The sequence below is a fragment of the Rana temporaria genome, chromosome 12 (genome assembly GCF_905171775.1).
Source record: "Rana temporaria chromosome 12, aRanTem1.1, whole genome shotgun sequence".
Taxonomy (NCBI): Eukaryota; Metazoa; Chordata; class Amphibia; order Anura; family Ranidae; genus Rana; species Rana temporaria.
The window spans coordinates 119,014,176-119,032,558 of NC_053500.1; positions in this window are offsets into that span (position 1 = coordinate 119,014,176).

The following is an 18,383-nucleotide window of genomic DNA, read 5'->3' on the forward strand; positions in this document are numbered from 1 at the left end:
CACTTGGCCCCGCCGCCCCCAGTGCGCCGCATCATTGGATGTGATTGACAGCAGCGCAAGCCAATGGCTGAGCTGCTATCAATCTCCAATGACGAGCCGCCTCAAGCAGGGGAAAACCATTGCGGGAACGAGCCCACATCGTTTTGTGGCTTAGGTAAGTGCTGGGGGCACGAAAGTGCAAGGTGTTTTTTCACCTTAGTGCAAAGGGAGGCATTAAAGTGAAAAAACACGAAGGTTTACAACCCCTTTAAACCATTTTAACCATTGCAAGTAGGGTGATACAATTTCCACATTATGCTGAAGCTCAAACATCTGCCCACCATAGTCATGCCCCAGGCCCAATTGCCTACATACTGTTGCAGTTGCTCATTTGTTTTCCTCATATTGTGACATTTGCCCATTGGTTGTTCATGTATTGCCAGTTTGTTGCCCATGTGTTGTAACTAATCCATTTTTGTTGGCCATTTGTTGTCAGGTTTGCCATGTTTTAGTCTGCATATTGTTAGAGCTGTGTATTTAGAGAACCATATTACGATAGTTTATTCCCCAGCAGAGATGTTTCTTTTAAACCATAGTACTCTTGGTCCCATATTTTGCTACAATACGTACGGCACTATTAACCCCTAAAATAATCATACCCTCCAATTTGGGTATGACATGTACTGCTTTTAACTCCACCCCCATTCTCAGGCTCACCAATCTCCAGAATTTCCTACATATGAACGTTAATCAGCACGGGATCTTGGACAAGTGGGGATGCTGTGTAAGTACGTGCCTGGGGGAGGAGCTTTATGCAGACACTGTCACTTTGCCCTAATTGGCACTGCTTGCATTTGTTTTTGTTTTTTTCACTGAGCTTTATTAAAAATGCCACGAGTGTCATTTCAATACAGTCCTATTTACTGGGAACACAAAACAAACACATAGTGGGATTTTCTCAAATTTGATTGCAAAAGTGGAAATAAGTTTTGAAGGCGCCTTGTTCACACCAGATGCTTTGGGGCTACGCTGGCAGTTATTACCAGCATGGTCCCAACTCATGGACAAGGCAAAATGCCTGGTTTCTTAGAGTGTCAGTCCACACCATAAAATGGTTTGCACTGACAAAAGTACTGCATGCTGTACATTAACTAGTGCAGTAAGATGCAACATGAACCACCAGCCTGAGGCTGGGTTCACACTGGTCCGACAAACGGTCCGACATTGGAGGCTCATGTCGCATGACGTGTCAAAATCAATGTTTCCCTATGAGAGCCGTCTTAACTGGTCCGACACAAGTCGGTCCGACTTTGAAATTGCTCCATGTACTACTTTGGTCTGACTTTGATCCTACTTCAGCCCATTGAATATCCTTGAAGTCGGATCAAATTAGGACTCTTGTCCTTACCATCCGACTTTTGACATCCGACATGGTGATTACAGCAGCAGTAAAAGGTGTTTATCTCACTCTGGGATTGTTTTGATTGGTCAAAGGGCAAGTCAGACTATCACAAAGTCGGATCAAAGTAGTATCCTGTTCATGAAAGTGGGATGGATGTAGGATCAATGTAGGACCAATGTAGGACGGATGTCGCAGAGAAAAGTAGGATGAAAGTCGTACTACTGTAGTGTGAACCCAGCCTAAAGCACAGAGGTTTATTTACTAAAGCTGGAGCGTGCAAAATAAAGTTCACTTCTGTATAGAAACTAATCGGCTTCTAACCTCAGCTTTTTCAGTTAAGCTTTGGCAATACAACCTGGAAGCTGATTGGTCTCTATGCAGAAGTGAGCCTGATTTTGCACTCTCCAGCTTTAGTAAAAAAAAACCACAGTTCTTTGATGCAACACAATGGTGGAAATCTGCACACAAACACCAACCCCCTGTTGTATAAATGTGAATAAAATTAGTAAAAGATGGCTTCAGGTCCTGTTCTTCACCTGTAGAGAAGTCCTCAGACACGTTTTTCCCTTTTCAGGGCGTAATCGTAGAGGCCCAAGGATTGGCCCAAGTTTCGCCCTTTTGGGGCTTAATCATAGGGGCCCTATGATTGACCTTTACGATTAAGCCCTGAAAGGGGCAAAACTCATCTGAGGGGTCCTCTACGGGTAAAAGGCCACAATTTTGTTAAAGTCTACTAGAGCCTGACAAGCTGATCCTGTCTGTCTTTCTCCAGTCTATTCACATGCTGGTCTAACTGATACAGGTTTGGAGGACATTCGAGCAGTACTATTTTCATTGTTTTGGGCTATAGTTTTTTGCTAGTTACAGGTCATTCAGCAAGTAGACTGTAGTCACTTTAAATACAATATATTTCATGTTTACTTGGATCTGTAATTACAATGCTTGTCAATTTTCAGAGAGATAAAATAGGCAGAATCTCCGTTAGGGAATTAATGCATTCACTGGGATAGATTTAGAAAATAATGCAAAGGCGATATATGGGAGCTTAGAATGAATCATGAATCATGCCACAGAGTGGTACTGTGGATGCAACTAAATAAAGACGTGCTACGTCCTATAAATTGATTTGAAAATAAAGGATTGGGACTTGGGACTTTTTATGTACAGTTTACACAAAGGTTTTCAGAAAAATAAAAATGTATTCAAAGAACATATAAAAAAAGGTCACAAACTCTTAACCCCCCCCCCCCCCATTTTATATATATATATATATATATATATATATATATATATATATATATATATACAGTGAGGAAAATAAGTATTTGAACACCCTGCTATTTTGCAAGTTCTCCCACTTGGAAATCATGGAGGGGTCTGAAATTGTTATCGTAGGTGCATGTCCACTGTGAGAGACATAATCAAAAAAAAAATCCAGAAATCACAATGTATGATTTTTTTAACTATTTATTTGTATGATACAGCTGCAAATAAGTATTTGAACACCTGAGAAAATCAATGTTAATATTTGGTACAGTAGCCTTTGTTTGCAATTACAGAGGTCAAACGTTTCTTGTAGTTTTTCACCAGGTTTGCACATACTGGAGGAGGGATTTTGGCCCACTCCTCCACACAGATCTTCTCTACATCAGTCAGGTTTCTGGGCTGTCGCTGAGAAACACAGAGTTTGAGCTCCCTCCAAAGATTCTCTATTGGGTTTAGGTCTGGAGACTGGCTAGGCCACGCCAGAACCTTGATATGCTTCTTACAGAGCCACTCCTTGGTTATCCTGGCTGTGTGCTTCGGGTCATTGTCATGTTGGAAGACCCAGCCTCGACCCATCTTCAAAGCTCTAACTGAGGGAAGGAGGTTGTTGCCCAAAATCTCGCAATACATGGCCCCGGTCATCCTCTCCTTAATACAGTGCAGTCGCCCTGTCCCATGTGCAGAAAAACACCCCCAAAGCATGATGCTACCACCCCCATGCTTCACAGTAGGGATGGTGTTCTTGGGATGGTACTCATCATTCTTCTTCCTCCAAACACGGTTAGTGGAATTATGACCAAAAAGTTCTATTTTGGTCTCATCTGACCACATGACTTTCTCCCATGACTCCTCTGGATCATCCAAATGGTCATTGGCAAACTTAAGACGGGCCTTGACATGTGCTGGTTTAAGCAGGGGAACCTTCCGTGCCATGCATGATTTCAAACCATGACGTCTTAGTGTATTACCAACAGTAACCTTGGAAACGGTGGTCCCAGCTCTTTTCAGGTCATTGACCAGCTCCTCCCGTGTAGTCCTGGGCTGATTTCTCACCTTTCTTAGGATCATTGAGACCCCACGAGTTGAGATTTTGCATGGAGCCCCAGTCCGAGGGAGATTGACAGTCATGTTTAGCTTCTTCCATTTTCTAATGATTGCTCCAACAGTGGACCTTTTTTCACCAAGCTACTTGGCAATTTCCCCGTAGCCCTTTCCAGCCTTGTGGAGGTGTACAATTTTGTCTTTAGTGTCTTTGGACAGCTCTTTGGTCTTGGCCATGTTAGTAGTTGTATTCTTACTGATTGTATGGGGTGGACAGGTGTCTTTATGCAGCTAATGACCTCAAACAGGTGCATCTAATTTAGGATAATAAATGGAGTGGAGGTGGACATTTTAAAGGCAGACTAACAGGTCTTTAAGGGTCAGAATTCTAGCTGATAGACAGGTGTTCAAATACTTATTTGCAGCTGTATCATACAAATAAATAGTTAAAAAATCATAAATTGTGATTTCTGGATTTTTTTTTTGGATTATGTCTCTCACAGTGGACATGCACCTACGATAATAATTTCAGACCCCTCCATGATTTCCAAGTGGGAGAACTTGCGAAATAGCAGGGTGTTCAAATACTTATTTTCCTCACTGTATATATATATACAATTGATCAATATTGCTGCTATTGTACACAACCACAAATCTACAAGGAAACTGGGAAGGTACAATGACGTCATTCCATAGTAGAGCAGCAGTCCAAGAGATTGGTTGAACAGTAAAGCAGTGAGGTGATGTTAAAGCAGATTTGATCAAAAATGGCTCAACTTGTTGCACGTGCAATCACGCTTCTTCAGGAGCATTGCATATTAATGAATAGTGTGAGGTATAAACCGAAAGTATTCATATAAAACCAAACAACCCAATAACGGATATCAGGAGGGAAATTGAGGCGTTGACAAACGGGGATAGTAGTAGAAAATGCTAAGTGGCAAGGCTAGCCAACGGCCAGAAAATGTTTGCCAATTTAAAGCACAGTAAGCAGGAGCACTAGAGTGAACAGAGAAGCCACAAGTAGTAGTCAATCACATAGTAGGGTAAATAATCCCTGTGGCGAAATAGCTGGTTCAACCTTAAATATTTCTCAGAGAAACCCAAGGCATTAACAGCATTAAAGAATCAGCAGTCGGTATCTGAGACCGCAGCCTTAGTAGCACAGACCCCTCATAGACAACAGCCTCAATTGGACAATATCTGCCCTGAATGGCGGCTGATATATGGGAGCTGCCATTGCTGACATGTACTAGCTATTAGTCACTGACCCACAACAATTATTCTAACAGCAAATTCAAGAAACCTGAAGTAATTTAGGGGAAGACAAACCCTGACGCTCCTTTAAACACAAGTCAGCTTCCATATTTCTAGGTTCCCTTTAAAACCTGGACAAATCAAAACACAGAACAGAGAAAACAATGACACCAAATTCTTGGTTACCATTAAGGAATATAGTGGTGTCATCTCCTAGCTACAAGCCTGTAATTGGACAATAAAAGAGCAGAAGGAAATTTGTGTTCATCTCTTTGCTCATTCTGCTCTCTTAGCATGTTCCTTGCCAGTAGGGCTGCAATTAACGATTATTTTCATAATCGATTAGTTGGCCGATTATTGTTTCGATTAATCAATTAATCGGATAATGGCCTTAAAAAAAAAAAATTAGCATTTTAAATCCCATTATGTTACTGGCCGATTATTCGATTATGAAAATTGTAATCGATTAATTTCATAATCGATTAGTTGTTTCGGCCATACTTGCCAGCATATTTGAATGCAACACATGTGACTTGTTCCCTGTCCTTTCCTCTGCCTCTCCCAGTCTCTGTGCTGTTGTACAGTAGAGGGAATAGAGTATTCTAAAATCAAGTCAAATTCTGGTACTACACTGCTTGCATTATAAGCATTCTAATGAATACAGAGCTGCATTAATTTGTGTCTTTTATATCTGAATGGAGTCAAGTCCCCATAGACAGAGATAAAAGGAAGTCTGGTTGAAATTAGAATTGGCAATTCCCACTCTCTCTCCAACTTATTGCAGAAATGTAAGTTAATGCTCAGACAGAAATAAATAGGAGGATTAGGCGTGAGCTGGAGATTTGGTCTAAGCCAGAGAAGGCAACATATGGTCATGAAAGCATAATTCCCAGGTTAATTTTGCTCATGAATAGGTATACGCAAGAAATACCATTGTAGAGGACTGGTGCACTAAAATCCCGTCACTGGGTTAAAGGACCCAAAATTATTCCCCTGCTTATCCCCCCTGTCACCGGTGCTTTTCAACATCTATCTTCGCCCTCTCTTTGATATTATCAGTAGCCAAGAACTACTCTATCACTCTTATGCAGACGATACGCAACTGTATTTTCGCATCTGCAACAAAAAGGATCATCGTCTCAGTTTAGAGAAATGTCTCTCTTTGATAGAAAACTGGATGACTAAGAGTTATCTTAAACTCAACAGTTCAAAAACAGAACTCCTTATGTTTCACGCCAGCCGAAAGAGTCAACTGGCAACAACCTGGACACCCCCACCCATTCTGGGCCAAATCATCACCCCTAGCTCCAAAGTCAAAAGTCTCGGGGTCATCTTTGACACCTTCATGACAATGGACGCACAAATAGGGTCAGTAGTCAGCGGAGCGCACCATCTGCTGCGCCTACTACGCAGACTTATTCCATTTATCCCCAAAGAAGACGTAGCAGTCGTGGTGGGAACAATCGTGAATTCCAGACTGGACTATGCTAACGCCCTGTACCTCGGACTCCCAAAGTACCAAATCTCCCGTCTGCAAGTCGTTCAGAATACGGCCGCCAGACTGGTGACTGGGAAAAAAAAATGGGAATCAATCTCACCTTCGTTGAGAACCCTTCACTGGCTGCCAGTAAAAGACAGAATTGCATTTAAAGCACTCTGCCTGACACATAAGTGCATCCATGGGAAGGCTCCGCAATATCTTTGCGACAAGATAGAACCTCACAATTCGAATCGCGTTCTGCGATCCACCGACCAAAATCTGGTCAGGGTACCAAAAACCAAATACAAGTCCAAAGGAGAAAGAAGGTTTGCTTTTCAGGGTCCTAGACTATGGAACGCTTTACCAACCAGCATTCGGTTGGAGGAAAACCACCTGACTTTCAGAAGACGGATCAAAACTCTGCTCTTTTGATGTCATGAGACACGAACAACTAGCGCCCAGAAGCGATTCAGTTCGCATGCGCCGCGCTTTATAAGTTTTTCATTCATTCATTCATTCAAAATTGATATTTATGTTTTTGGTAGATTGACTGACTTTTTCCATTGGAAATTCCGACCGTGTGTATGCCCCATCGGAGAAATTCTATTGGAAATTCCATAGAGAACATGTTCTCTTTTACTCCGATGGAATTCCGTCGGAATTACGATGTGAATTTGGTCAAAAGTCCGATCGTGTGTATAGGGCATAACAGTTATATATATATGCATATGCCACGGAGCAGGGTTTCTCAACCAGAGTTTCTCCAGAGGTTGCTAGGGGTTCCTTGAGAAATGGGCAATTTCTGCCTCTCAGATAAGTTCTCACCAACATCATTGATTTTTTCAGCTATGTGTAATGGGGTAATTCTTCCCAATTGACCATCACTCTAATGTAATATGAGTTATAGATATAGTAATTTTTAGCAGGCCAGAGTTATTTCAAGGGTTCCTCTGTGTGGAAAAGGTTGAGAAAGGCTGCCTTGGGGGCTCTAGTAGTAGGTTTACTGTACTTGTTTCTCGGGTCTCTACACCTGCTGTGCCCATTATGTATTTTTTATTTTATTTAATGACATAGGAGGAGCTAGAACACTCAAAGGTAGACGGGAATACCTAAATCTCCTAGGTGGAGAACAGAGCTGGGAATTATAACATGGAGGACTTAATGTTGGAGAATCCAAAACCAACAAAACGCAGTGAATGTCTCATCCTACAAGGTTCCACTTATAACTATAATACAGAAAATAATTTGGGTGGACTGGCTCTTTAACCAGATTTTCTCTTTGATTTTTAATAATATTCTTATAAAATGTAATGCTTAGATTGAAGCTATCACATTCACACAAAATAAAAGAAGTCACAAAATACAGTAGATTAAGGTTTCTCAACCAGAGTTCCATGGAAACCCTAGGGATCCTCCAGAAGTTACCAGGGGTTCCTTGAACAATGAGCAATTTCTGCCTCTTAAGCCCCGTTCACACAACCGTTTTTTTCGCAAGGAAAAATGCCAAGAGAGCTTTTGGCTGGGAAAACCTGATGTGTGTATGCTTCATAGCAGTTTTCCCGTCAGGAAAACAGATGGGAATCCCGACGGGAAAATAGAGAACTTGCTCTCTATTTTCCCGTCGGGATTCCCGGCAGCTTTTTTCCCGCCAGATTTACGAATACTCTATGGGAAACACTGCAAGGCAGTGCCCATGGAGCATACACACGGCCAGGATTCCTGGCCAAAGCTCCATGGCAGTTTTGCCGCTGGGTTCTCTGCTTTCCCCTCGGTTTTCACAGCAGACTTTTTACCCCGTGAAAACTGAGCGTGTGTACAGGGCTTTAAATAAGTTCCCACTGACACCATTGATCTCTTCAGCTATCTGTAAGGGGATAATTCTTCCCAATGATCACAAATGTAAGTTGCATTCCTCCCACTGACCATCACTAATGTATCATGAGTTTTAGAAGGGGTTCCCTGAGACCAGAAAGATATTTCAAGGGTTCCTATGTGTTGAAAATGATGAGGATGGCTGGAAGAGAGGGTAATTCAGGAGAAATAATTTTATAATTCACTTTAGCTTACTGTGAAATTTGTAAAATATTTTTGCGTATACAGCACCTTGCAGTGTTAAAGTTTTTTTTTATACAGTTGTGATTTCAATTGGCTGCTTGCCTGGGGAATATCTATGGTCAGGTTAGACTCCTTCACCCCAGTTTGTGTTGATCCAGCGAGCGTCACCCATACCACCATGACATTTTGGAAGCCATTTAAATAAAAAAGATGGAGTTTAGTTTTTGCCTTCATTTTCTACAGAAAAAAAAGACTTTCAAGCCTATATCTCTAAGAATATCTCCTTGACTGATCTTACAGAAATGTGTCAATCACGTATTATTGCTTGCCTGTTATTCTCCACCCTGCTGAATTATAACTATCAATGTTTAGATTGATCACATGGCATGGCTGGCTGAATTAAACCTACAGACTGACCTCCAAGGGATGTTTCTTCGATGGCATACAGCCCAAAAATAAACATTTTATCCATCAGAGGTGGTGGCAAAATCTGAAAGGCATAGGTAGTTCAGGCAGTTGCCCAACACCTATATTGCAGGGGTTGGTAGAAAAGGGTCATTCCAGAGCCTCAGACATATTACAATGCAACCCTTCAATAATCTCCCAATTGCACAAAAATATCTGAACCACAAGCTATTAGATAAGGCCTAAACACACCCAAATAATGAGATGATATCTAAAATGTGCCCTTTTGCAAAGATAGTCTGCACCTTTATGTAAAACTTTAACTATATTCATTTAAAAAGGGAATCAAATATGCCCATGTGCCCTTAAGCCTAATGCCGCGTACACATGATCGGAAATTCCGACAAGAAAACCGACGTACAACACTACAAACGAGCCGAGAAAAATGAAGTTCAATGATTCCGAGCATGCGTCTAATTGATTCCATGCATGCATGTTTTTTTGCGCATAGGAATTGCATACAGACGATATGAAATTTCCGACAAGAACTTTTCCCTTCTGAAGAATTCAGAACCAGCTCTCAAATTTTTGCTGTTGGAAATTCCGACAGAAAAAGTCCAATGGAGCCTACACACGGTCATATCGAACTTCTCTTGTGTACGCGGCATAAGATTTAATTTCACTTGAAATAGTTTGTTTGGACCCAGCTGGCCCAAATTATTTCCTTCACTAATGCATCTTTGTAAGTGATGTATAAACTGTATGTAGCAGTTTATAGGTAGGAAATTGTGACATCATGTACCAATCTCTTCATCTTAGCCAGTCAGAGTAAGCCTTGTATTTATTCATAAAAATACAATGCTTCCTGTGAATGGCTGAGCAGCAGAACACAGCGCTGTATGCTATATATAGCTAATGCTATATACAGTTTTTGCAGTGCTGACAGCAGTATTAGTTTTGGGAATCGTTTGTTTGGGCCAGCTTGGCCCAACTGGACTATTTAAAGTGAAATTAAACCTTGAGTTAGGCTTTAACTTTAAGAAAATTCTCCAGGGAATTTATACTAAGGCTGACATCGATGACCTCTTTCTAAAAACACAATACTTTCCAATGTATGGCCCCATATCACCCCATGTATGGCCAGCTTTACTTCAATGCGTTGGTGCCCTCAGTTGGAACAAGCTTGCCATTCTGGAAAGTCAGAACCTCAAATATGCATATTCATTTCAGGTCAATAATTCAGAAACTCCTGGAGCCTTTGGATCACCATGACAATTTTTTCTCAATTGGTCACCAGTTCTTCACTACAAATCTCTTTGAAATGCTTTTACACTTTCACTTTTTCATAATACGAGTACTTGGGTGATTGCTCACGCAGGGCGCTATTCAGTGATTTACAGCCCACAGCTTCTTAACGTCTGTCAACTGTTTTTAGCAAATTATAGGTAGGAAATCGTGATATCATCCACCCATCTTTCCACCTCAGCCAATCAGAGAAAGCCTTGTATTTATTCATAAAAATACAAGACTTCCTGTGAATGGCTGAGCACAAGAACACATCAATGGGAGTACTTGGGTGATTGCTCATGCAGGAGACTATTCAGTGATTTACAGCCCACAGGTTCTTAATGTCTATAGAAGAGCGGAGACTCTTTCAGGACTGAACTGCTAAGACTGACTGGATGTTAGAGTAGGCTAGATACTAAATAGATATCTTTAGCAACCTCTCCTGTCTCTGCACCTCTTAGTTCACATTAGAGTTTTGAAGCCTTCTCCAGCAAAAGTAAAAAAAACTGTAGGCTGCAAATCACTGAGTAAAAACCAAATTACACAGAAGTTGTTAATGGTTTGCAAGCATAAAATGTACCCCCTGATGCCTGTTGCCTCGAATGATTGGCATATTAGGGACACTTGTCAATAAGAGGTGAAATCTCTATCATACCAACGAAATCTCATGTGTAGCTGAACCATAAACTCTAGACAACCCATGTTGTCCTTTTTTAATATATGTGAATGAGCTCTGGCATGTAATTCAGTGAACAACCCCCCCCCCCCCCCAGAAGTTTAAAGCATATAATTCTTTCCTGGAGAGCATTTAAATGGATAACTTAAAAAAAGGCAAATTGTTAACAAAATAGGTTTTAATCAGTTACTGTGTGATCTTCATAAACTCTGGTCACTGATTTGTTGAAACTCAAATAACTCACTCTTTCTTGGAAAATCATTTAAATTGCTAACTTAAAAAAAAGGCAAATTGTCAACAATCTAATTTTCAATCTGTTAAAGTGTGATCTTCATAAATTCGGGTCACTAATTTGATAAAACTCAAATGTGTCACATACACCGGTGTAACGACGAGCTGCTGTTTGTAAATACAGGGGATGTAATTACAAAAAAATAAAATGTTTTTCTACCTTTTTTTAAATACCTTATTTCAATAAAAATCAATGTACTGTTATTATATGGGTCTTAACTCTGGTGTGGGATGTGGGTCTATGGTAATAAGCCAATGGTGGTCATCACACTTAGGTGAACAAAAAAAAAAAATAGACATGATCACACAGATCTGCAATATATATACGTGTGTGTAAAAATTATATTGTGTCTCCCTTTGGAAAGCGTGTAAAATCTGTGCTATTTGATTCTGTAAATAAACCATCCTGTAAAATAAAATCGCTGAAAGTACTGTTTTTTTTTCTCAAAATACCCTATTTGCCGGTATATAAGGCGACCGGGGCGTATAAGACGACCCCCTAATTATACAGTTTTTTATGATTTTTTGCCTGTACTCACTGTATAAGAAGACCCCCCTTCCGAGGCTTACATTTTTGGACGTAATCGGACGATCCACGGTGTGCTGGCGAATATGTTTGTTTGTTTGATGGTTCCAGTGCCCAGCTGGTGATCGTTTCAACACCCACCCTATCTTTATGAGACGTTTTACCAGGAACATGTGCGATTGGAATATTGACTAGATATGTTAGTTTCTTCCGAGGCTTCCAACGCTTCATATTTCTTCCTTCTGGAGCCATATTCTTCTTCATTCTTGCTGGAGCTGGAGCCAATCAGGGCAAGCGATGTATTCTATTAATGAATACAAAGCTTGTTTGGATTGGCAGAGGCTGTAACATCATCACCCCACGCCTCTCTGCCTCTCAAAGCCAATCCGAGCAGGCTACTGTATGTAGCCTGCTCGGATTGGCAGATGTTGTTACTCCAATCAGAGCAGGCTCTGTATTCATTTGAACACATCGGACCTGAACGGGCTGCCAGTGTGAAGAGCCCTTTCAGATGTTTATTTGTAAAAAAAAAATTAAACCCATTTATCATTTTCCTTCCACTTCACAATTATGTGTCACTTTGTGTGGGTCTATCACATAAAATCCCAATAAAATACATTTAAGTTTTTAGTTGTAACAAAAATTTCAAGTGGTATGAATATTTTTTCTAGGCACTGTATGTGTCCTTTCGTGAAATGTCTACACCAGCCCTCAAATTTCCCACTCGCACACTCGCTTTTTGCGAGTGGAAAATGGCTGTTGGCGAGCGTGGGGCTGCCTCAGAGTGGGGGGTGAGCACCGCCGACACTGTCTCCCAGCCTGGGAAAGAGAGAGGAGAGGAAGAGGCGAGCTGTCCGTATCAGCAGAGAGCGGAATTGCCCGCTGTAATAGCTTTCATTAGAACTTCCTGTGTTCCCGGGGCTCACGTCACATAGCTCCACCTCTTGGCCCGGCGCCTTTGATAGACAGAACGCGAGACATGTGACATCATCAAAGACGTCAGTGATAAAATAGTGAAAATTCCGCGCCAAATACAAATAAACTAACTTAAACTACAAAAAGCTGCTCCTCATAGAACAATATAGATTGTGAAGTCACGCCCCCTAAAGACGGTCAATCGAAACGTACGTCGGAGGCGGCCCTGGTCACGTGACGCCCCCCCCGCTCTGGTGAGCTGACAGGAAGGAGAAGAAGGTGGAACTACGGCGGTGGTATCCGATCCTTCCAACCCACAATTTGAACAGCGGATTGGCGGTAACAGGCCTGCAGTCCCAGTGCCGGTTAGGCACTTTTAAAGTAAGAGGCCATTTGGCTGTCCATGTTTTTAAGATTAAACTGTATCACGCTATTTGCGCCTACTGGCTTTTTTCTTTGCATATCTTCCCTATCTGGAACGTCTGGAACCAGGATTCAATTTATCCATATCCATGTGTGTGTAGGCACAATCCTACACTGGCCTATGCGACTATCTTTTTAAATAAAGTAGTCAATAGGCTCTGGTAAGAGCATTTTATATTCAAAGCACCTCGGGTGGAATAATTATAAACTGAAGAGTATGGTGGTGGTATTCTCTACTTTTCTACACTAGGAAGATCACAGCAATCTCAAGATTTGTTCTGGATTTCAGTGCATGTTATTGGGACTCAAATGATTTCTTATTGTTTTTCTGCACAGTGAACTTTGCTTGATTGTCACTGCAGAGGAATCTGCTCATTTATGCACGTTTGCAGGGGACAATTCTGATATATTATTGAATCATATCTCTTGTATCTATATGAAATCATTGTTCACATTTAATTTGGTAATTAATTAATTAGTTCTGCACATACGTTGTGTGGTAATCTACTTATCACAATCACCTTGGGTGGTTGAGCGCCCTCTACCTTCCATCAAAGACGTCAGGCCAAGAGGCAGAGCTATGTGACGGTGAGCCCCGGGGAACACAGGAAATTCAAATGAAAGCTATTACAGCGGGCGATCCCGCTCTCTGCTGATTCGGACATCTTGCCTCTTCCTCTGCACAGGTGAGGCTGCATTGTGCACAGGTAGGGCTTCAGTGGGCACAGGTCATGCTGCATTGGGCACAGGTGAGACTGCACTGATGGGCACAGGCGGGGCTATACTGATAAAGTTGTTGTTAATATTTATTTTCCTAACTTAATTCTGCATAAAACATTTAAGTGTCATTTATGAGGGTGTGTTTAGGGGGCAGGGCATGGTAGGGCAACTGGTGGCGAGTAAAGCTTAAGGCCTGGCTAGTAGCTGAGGACTTGAAATTTTGAGCCCTGGTCTACACAACCCTCATACCCATATATTCTTTACTTTTGACTGCACAAAGCTTCGCTCCCTTTGGTGTAATATGTTCTTTTGTTCTAAGCCTGCATAGTGTTCCATTTTCCTATTCTGTATTTCTGAAAATTCAATAAAACCTTTTGTAAAGCAAACAAAACTTCAAAGTACGGTAATTTAAATATTTTCTGGTTCAGTCTCGATCCCATTATTTTATCTCAACTATCCTTTCCTGCAATATAAGATGCTTTATAATTTCTATGCCTTAGGTGGGGGTGGGTGAAGATAGCTGTTAACCCCTGTCCACTGCCAACCTTTCGTCCAAAGCACAACAATCCAGGTAAGTGCACTACAAGTTTCAGCTTCCACAGCTATCAGTTAAAGGGTACCTATGAGATAAAGGTGGGAGCCGATTCCATGCAACAAGGGTCCTGCACCTTGTAAAGGAGATCCAGTGAGCTCAAACAGCAAAATAATAGCAGCACATGATCCTTATAAGCATGATAAAAGTAATTTATTGTACAAAAATAGCACACTTAAGTCTAGTATAAAACAGCACACTTAAGCCTGAGAAGGAAGAAAATGAAAGAAAGACAAGAAGAGGGGGGCAACAGAGGAGAGGAGAGAAAAAAGGCAATGGGGACATGGACCCAAGATCATCAGGTGAATCGTTAATAATTTAGTGTGAGAGTCAGAAGCGGTGGCACAGGGACGTCGCCCCCCTCTATCACGCCACCCCTCCTCTGTGTATGGATAGATTCATGCATAGCATGAATCTATCCATTGTCGCCACCCCCTATTCAGGCGCCGACCCCTTTTCGGAAACTGGGCGCCTGAATTCCAGCAGGGGGGTGTTTTTGTAGCACCCGATTAGGCTCTAATGGTCTTCAAAAAATGTGAACTCATGGTGCAGAGCATTGCACTATAAGCCCACCCAATGTGTTAGAGAAGGGGGGGGTAATTATATCAATGGTCTATAACTGTTACACCCCTACAGTTCTTTCCCTTTCACAAGATGAATATAGTACTGCGATATGACATGTGGCGGTTGGACTGATAACACAATTTAGGTGAACCTGTCGCAAACCCAATGTTACCTTTATGAGCACAGACAGCTAGAGGCAACTATAGGTTAATTCCACCATTTGCTTCATGGGACACCCATATTTAGGATGTAACATGGGGACGCACTGGATACCTTTGTGGTATTGCTGGGTGTCCAGTGCATTCGTGTACCTTTAACCGCTTGCCTACAGGACACTTTCACCCTCTTTCTTGAGGCGACACTAATATACAACACTGATGGGCACTACTGATGAGTACTGAAAGACAGCACTGACTTGCATCATGGATGGTCACTGTTGGGGCTGCACTGCTAATTAGTACTCTGATTATCTGTACAGGTCTCCCCTGTGAGGAGATGCAACTGATCGACTCTCCTCTGACACCGTCAGTGTGAGGCAAGTAAAGGCCATTAACCAGCACTTCTGTGTTTACATATGATCAGCAGGGATTGGACACAGCTGATCACATGGGTAAAGAGCCGCGTCATCGACTCTTTACCGAGATCGGGGTGACGGCACCCAGAACAAGAGGCGATTCCGCCCGCTGTCATTTGGCTATACGGCGGGCGGGAGGCGGTTAAGGAAGGGGGGGATCCCTCCAAGCACATCTGACATGACACACTACTGAAAGCCCTGGTGGGATAAGATATCCAGCACTGCACTCAGCACTGTCACGGTTGATATTGATTCTCCGGCATTACTAAAGACATATAAGTTGGGATCCGGGAGTCAACATACCCCCACTATCGATTAGTGAAGCGTGGCTTAATGGACCACAACAGACTGGAGTGGTGAGATCCTATGGGCAGCCCTTTTAGTACTCTTTTCACACACTTAAGGAACCGGCGTTTGGCAATCAAGCACCAGACTGAAAGCCTTTCAATATGGCCCAAGTGTGGTGCCGATATACAATATTGTTCACAGTACCGCTCGGGCACCTTCCCATTGTGTGAATCTGATTATACCAAGTCAGTGTGGTGCATAGCACCCGTGTTAATCGAACCGGATGCCCATGTCATCACAGTCTCTCCACTTGTAGGCACACATATGCTCTACCTACACTGTGCTGGTTAAGCCGAAACTTCACCTACTGCAATTGGAATATATCCATGGTCGTACTGTGGTGATAATGCAAGAATGATGTTATCCTCTAACATTCTTAAAGTGGAGGTCCACACAAAAAGTGAACCTCCGCTTTTCGGAACCCCCCTCCCCCCTCTGGTGTCACATTTGTCACCTTTCAGGGGGGGAGGGGGTCCGCATACCTGTATAATACAGGTATTTGCACCCACTTCCCGGAATAGTCTGCCGTGGGATCCACACCCCTTTGCGTCACCCCCCAGCTGTCTGAGAAACACACTGGTCCCAGAAGACAGCAGGGACCAGTGAGGGCGCCTCCCGCATGCGCAGTAGGGAACCGGGCAGTGAAGCCGCAACGCATTACTTCCAGATTCCCTCACCAAGGATGGCGGCAGGGGGCAGCCAAGAGACGAGCGATTGCTTGGCCTCGGCTGCCGACAATGCGGGCGCGCTGGACAGGTAAGTGTCCATTTTTCAAAAGTCAGCAGCTGCCGTATTTGTAGCTGCTGGCTTTTAAAAAAAAAAAAAAAAAAATGGGTGGACCTCTGCTTCAATAGTGGGATAGCCTATCTAGGCCAAGACTATTAGACTCCCTATAGTCAGACTGTCTTATCCATACCTCTGAAAAGCGACTGGCTGGTCACACAATACCACAATAATATCCAAGATCATTTTCCATCCATGCCACAAATTTAGTGTGCTACCACTCATCAGCATTTTCTGGTCCAATACAGTACATTACCCTCATCGGAGTGACACTTGGGGGTTATTTACTAAAGGCAAATTGACTTTGCACTACAAGTGCACTGAAAGTGCAATTGGAAGTACAGTCACTGTAGATCTGTGGGGGATAGGCAAGGAAAAAAAAAAAACAGCATTTTAGCTTTAGATCTTCAGCGACTGCACTTCCAAGTGCACTTGTAGTGCAGAGTGGATTTGCCTTTAGTAAATCAACCCGTGTCTCTTTAATATTGTGTGTTTAGAGTTGATCAGCCATCCAGGGCCGTTTGAAGGAATTTGGGGGCCCCAAGCACCCCCCCCCCCCCCGCAAAGTCTACGTTAACGCTACACAATTTTATTTTCTATTCTTACCTCCCCTTCTTCCCTGTAGGCTGCTGCTGTAGCGTGGCCGAGCTCCTCTTCCCCAGTACCCTATTAGATAGTGCCCGGGCCGGGTACCGTGCGGTACAGGAGATTCAGTTTCCTGTCTTCCAGGCCGGACTGAAAGGAAGTGAGCACTCAGTGCGCACTTCCTGTCAGTCCGGCTGGGAACAGGAAACTGAATCTCCTGTACCACGCGCGGTACCTAGCCAGACTGACAGGACTCCAGGTGGACGCAAGAGGAGCTTGGCCACGCTACATCCTGGGAAGGGGACGTTGGGGGCCCCAAGCAATTGTTTGTTTTGCCTGTCCTGTAGCGACGGGCCTGCAGCCATCTAAAGTAAATTGAATAATAAAACTAGCCCATGAGGGCCTGCTGAGACTCAGCTCTCGTGAAACTGTTCCTACCACTGTGCATCCGCGCAGTATTGCTATACATATAGAGTATGACTGTCTGTTGTCTGCATGATTCCGAGCTCAGCTGTGTGCAATTTTAATGCCGAGACAACAAGATCTAATTTTTAAATCTATGTTTGGAGGGTTGAAGGACAATCAGCAGTCTGACTGACATTGATCTATTTTTGTATAATAAAGATTTTCCATACTTTCATGTAATACCACGGTTGGTCCTGAATCAAAAGGTCTTTTTTTGAGGGGGGTCATCTTTGACCAATCCTTGGTTTTTGTTATATGCAGTTGCTGTTTTAGAGACCCCACCCTTTTGGCGAGACGTTTTTTTTTGATCTGTGTACTGCGCGAATTGGTAATGATACCCTCATTTCTCTTTTAATGAAACCTGCATCTATTATTAGATATGTGCTCCAATGTTAGCGGAGTACTGGGAAAATGATGATGGCTCAGCCTCTCCAGACATGGAATGGGATGCTTTTAAAGCATATGTGTGGGGGAAATACATCTCAGCTACTGCGGCAATTAGAAAAACAGAAAGCCAAAACACGGGTACTACAAATGCAGAAAGAATTACAGAGGGAAAATTATAGCCTTGATCCTAATATGACCATCTTCAATATAATGATGGCAGTTCAAAGAGACCTGCATATACATATGGTAGAAATAACCAGGTTAGAATATATATATATATATATATAAAAAAAAAAAAAAAAAAGAGAGAATCTTTGAACAATTGGAAAGAAATAGGAGATTTTTGGCAATGCTGGCACATC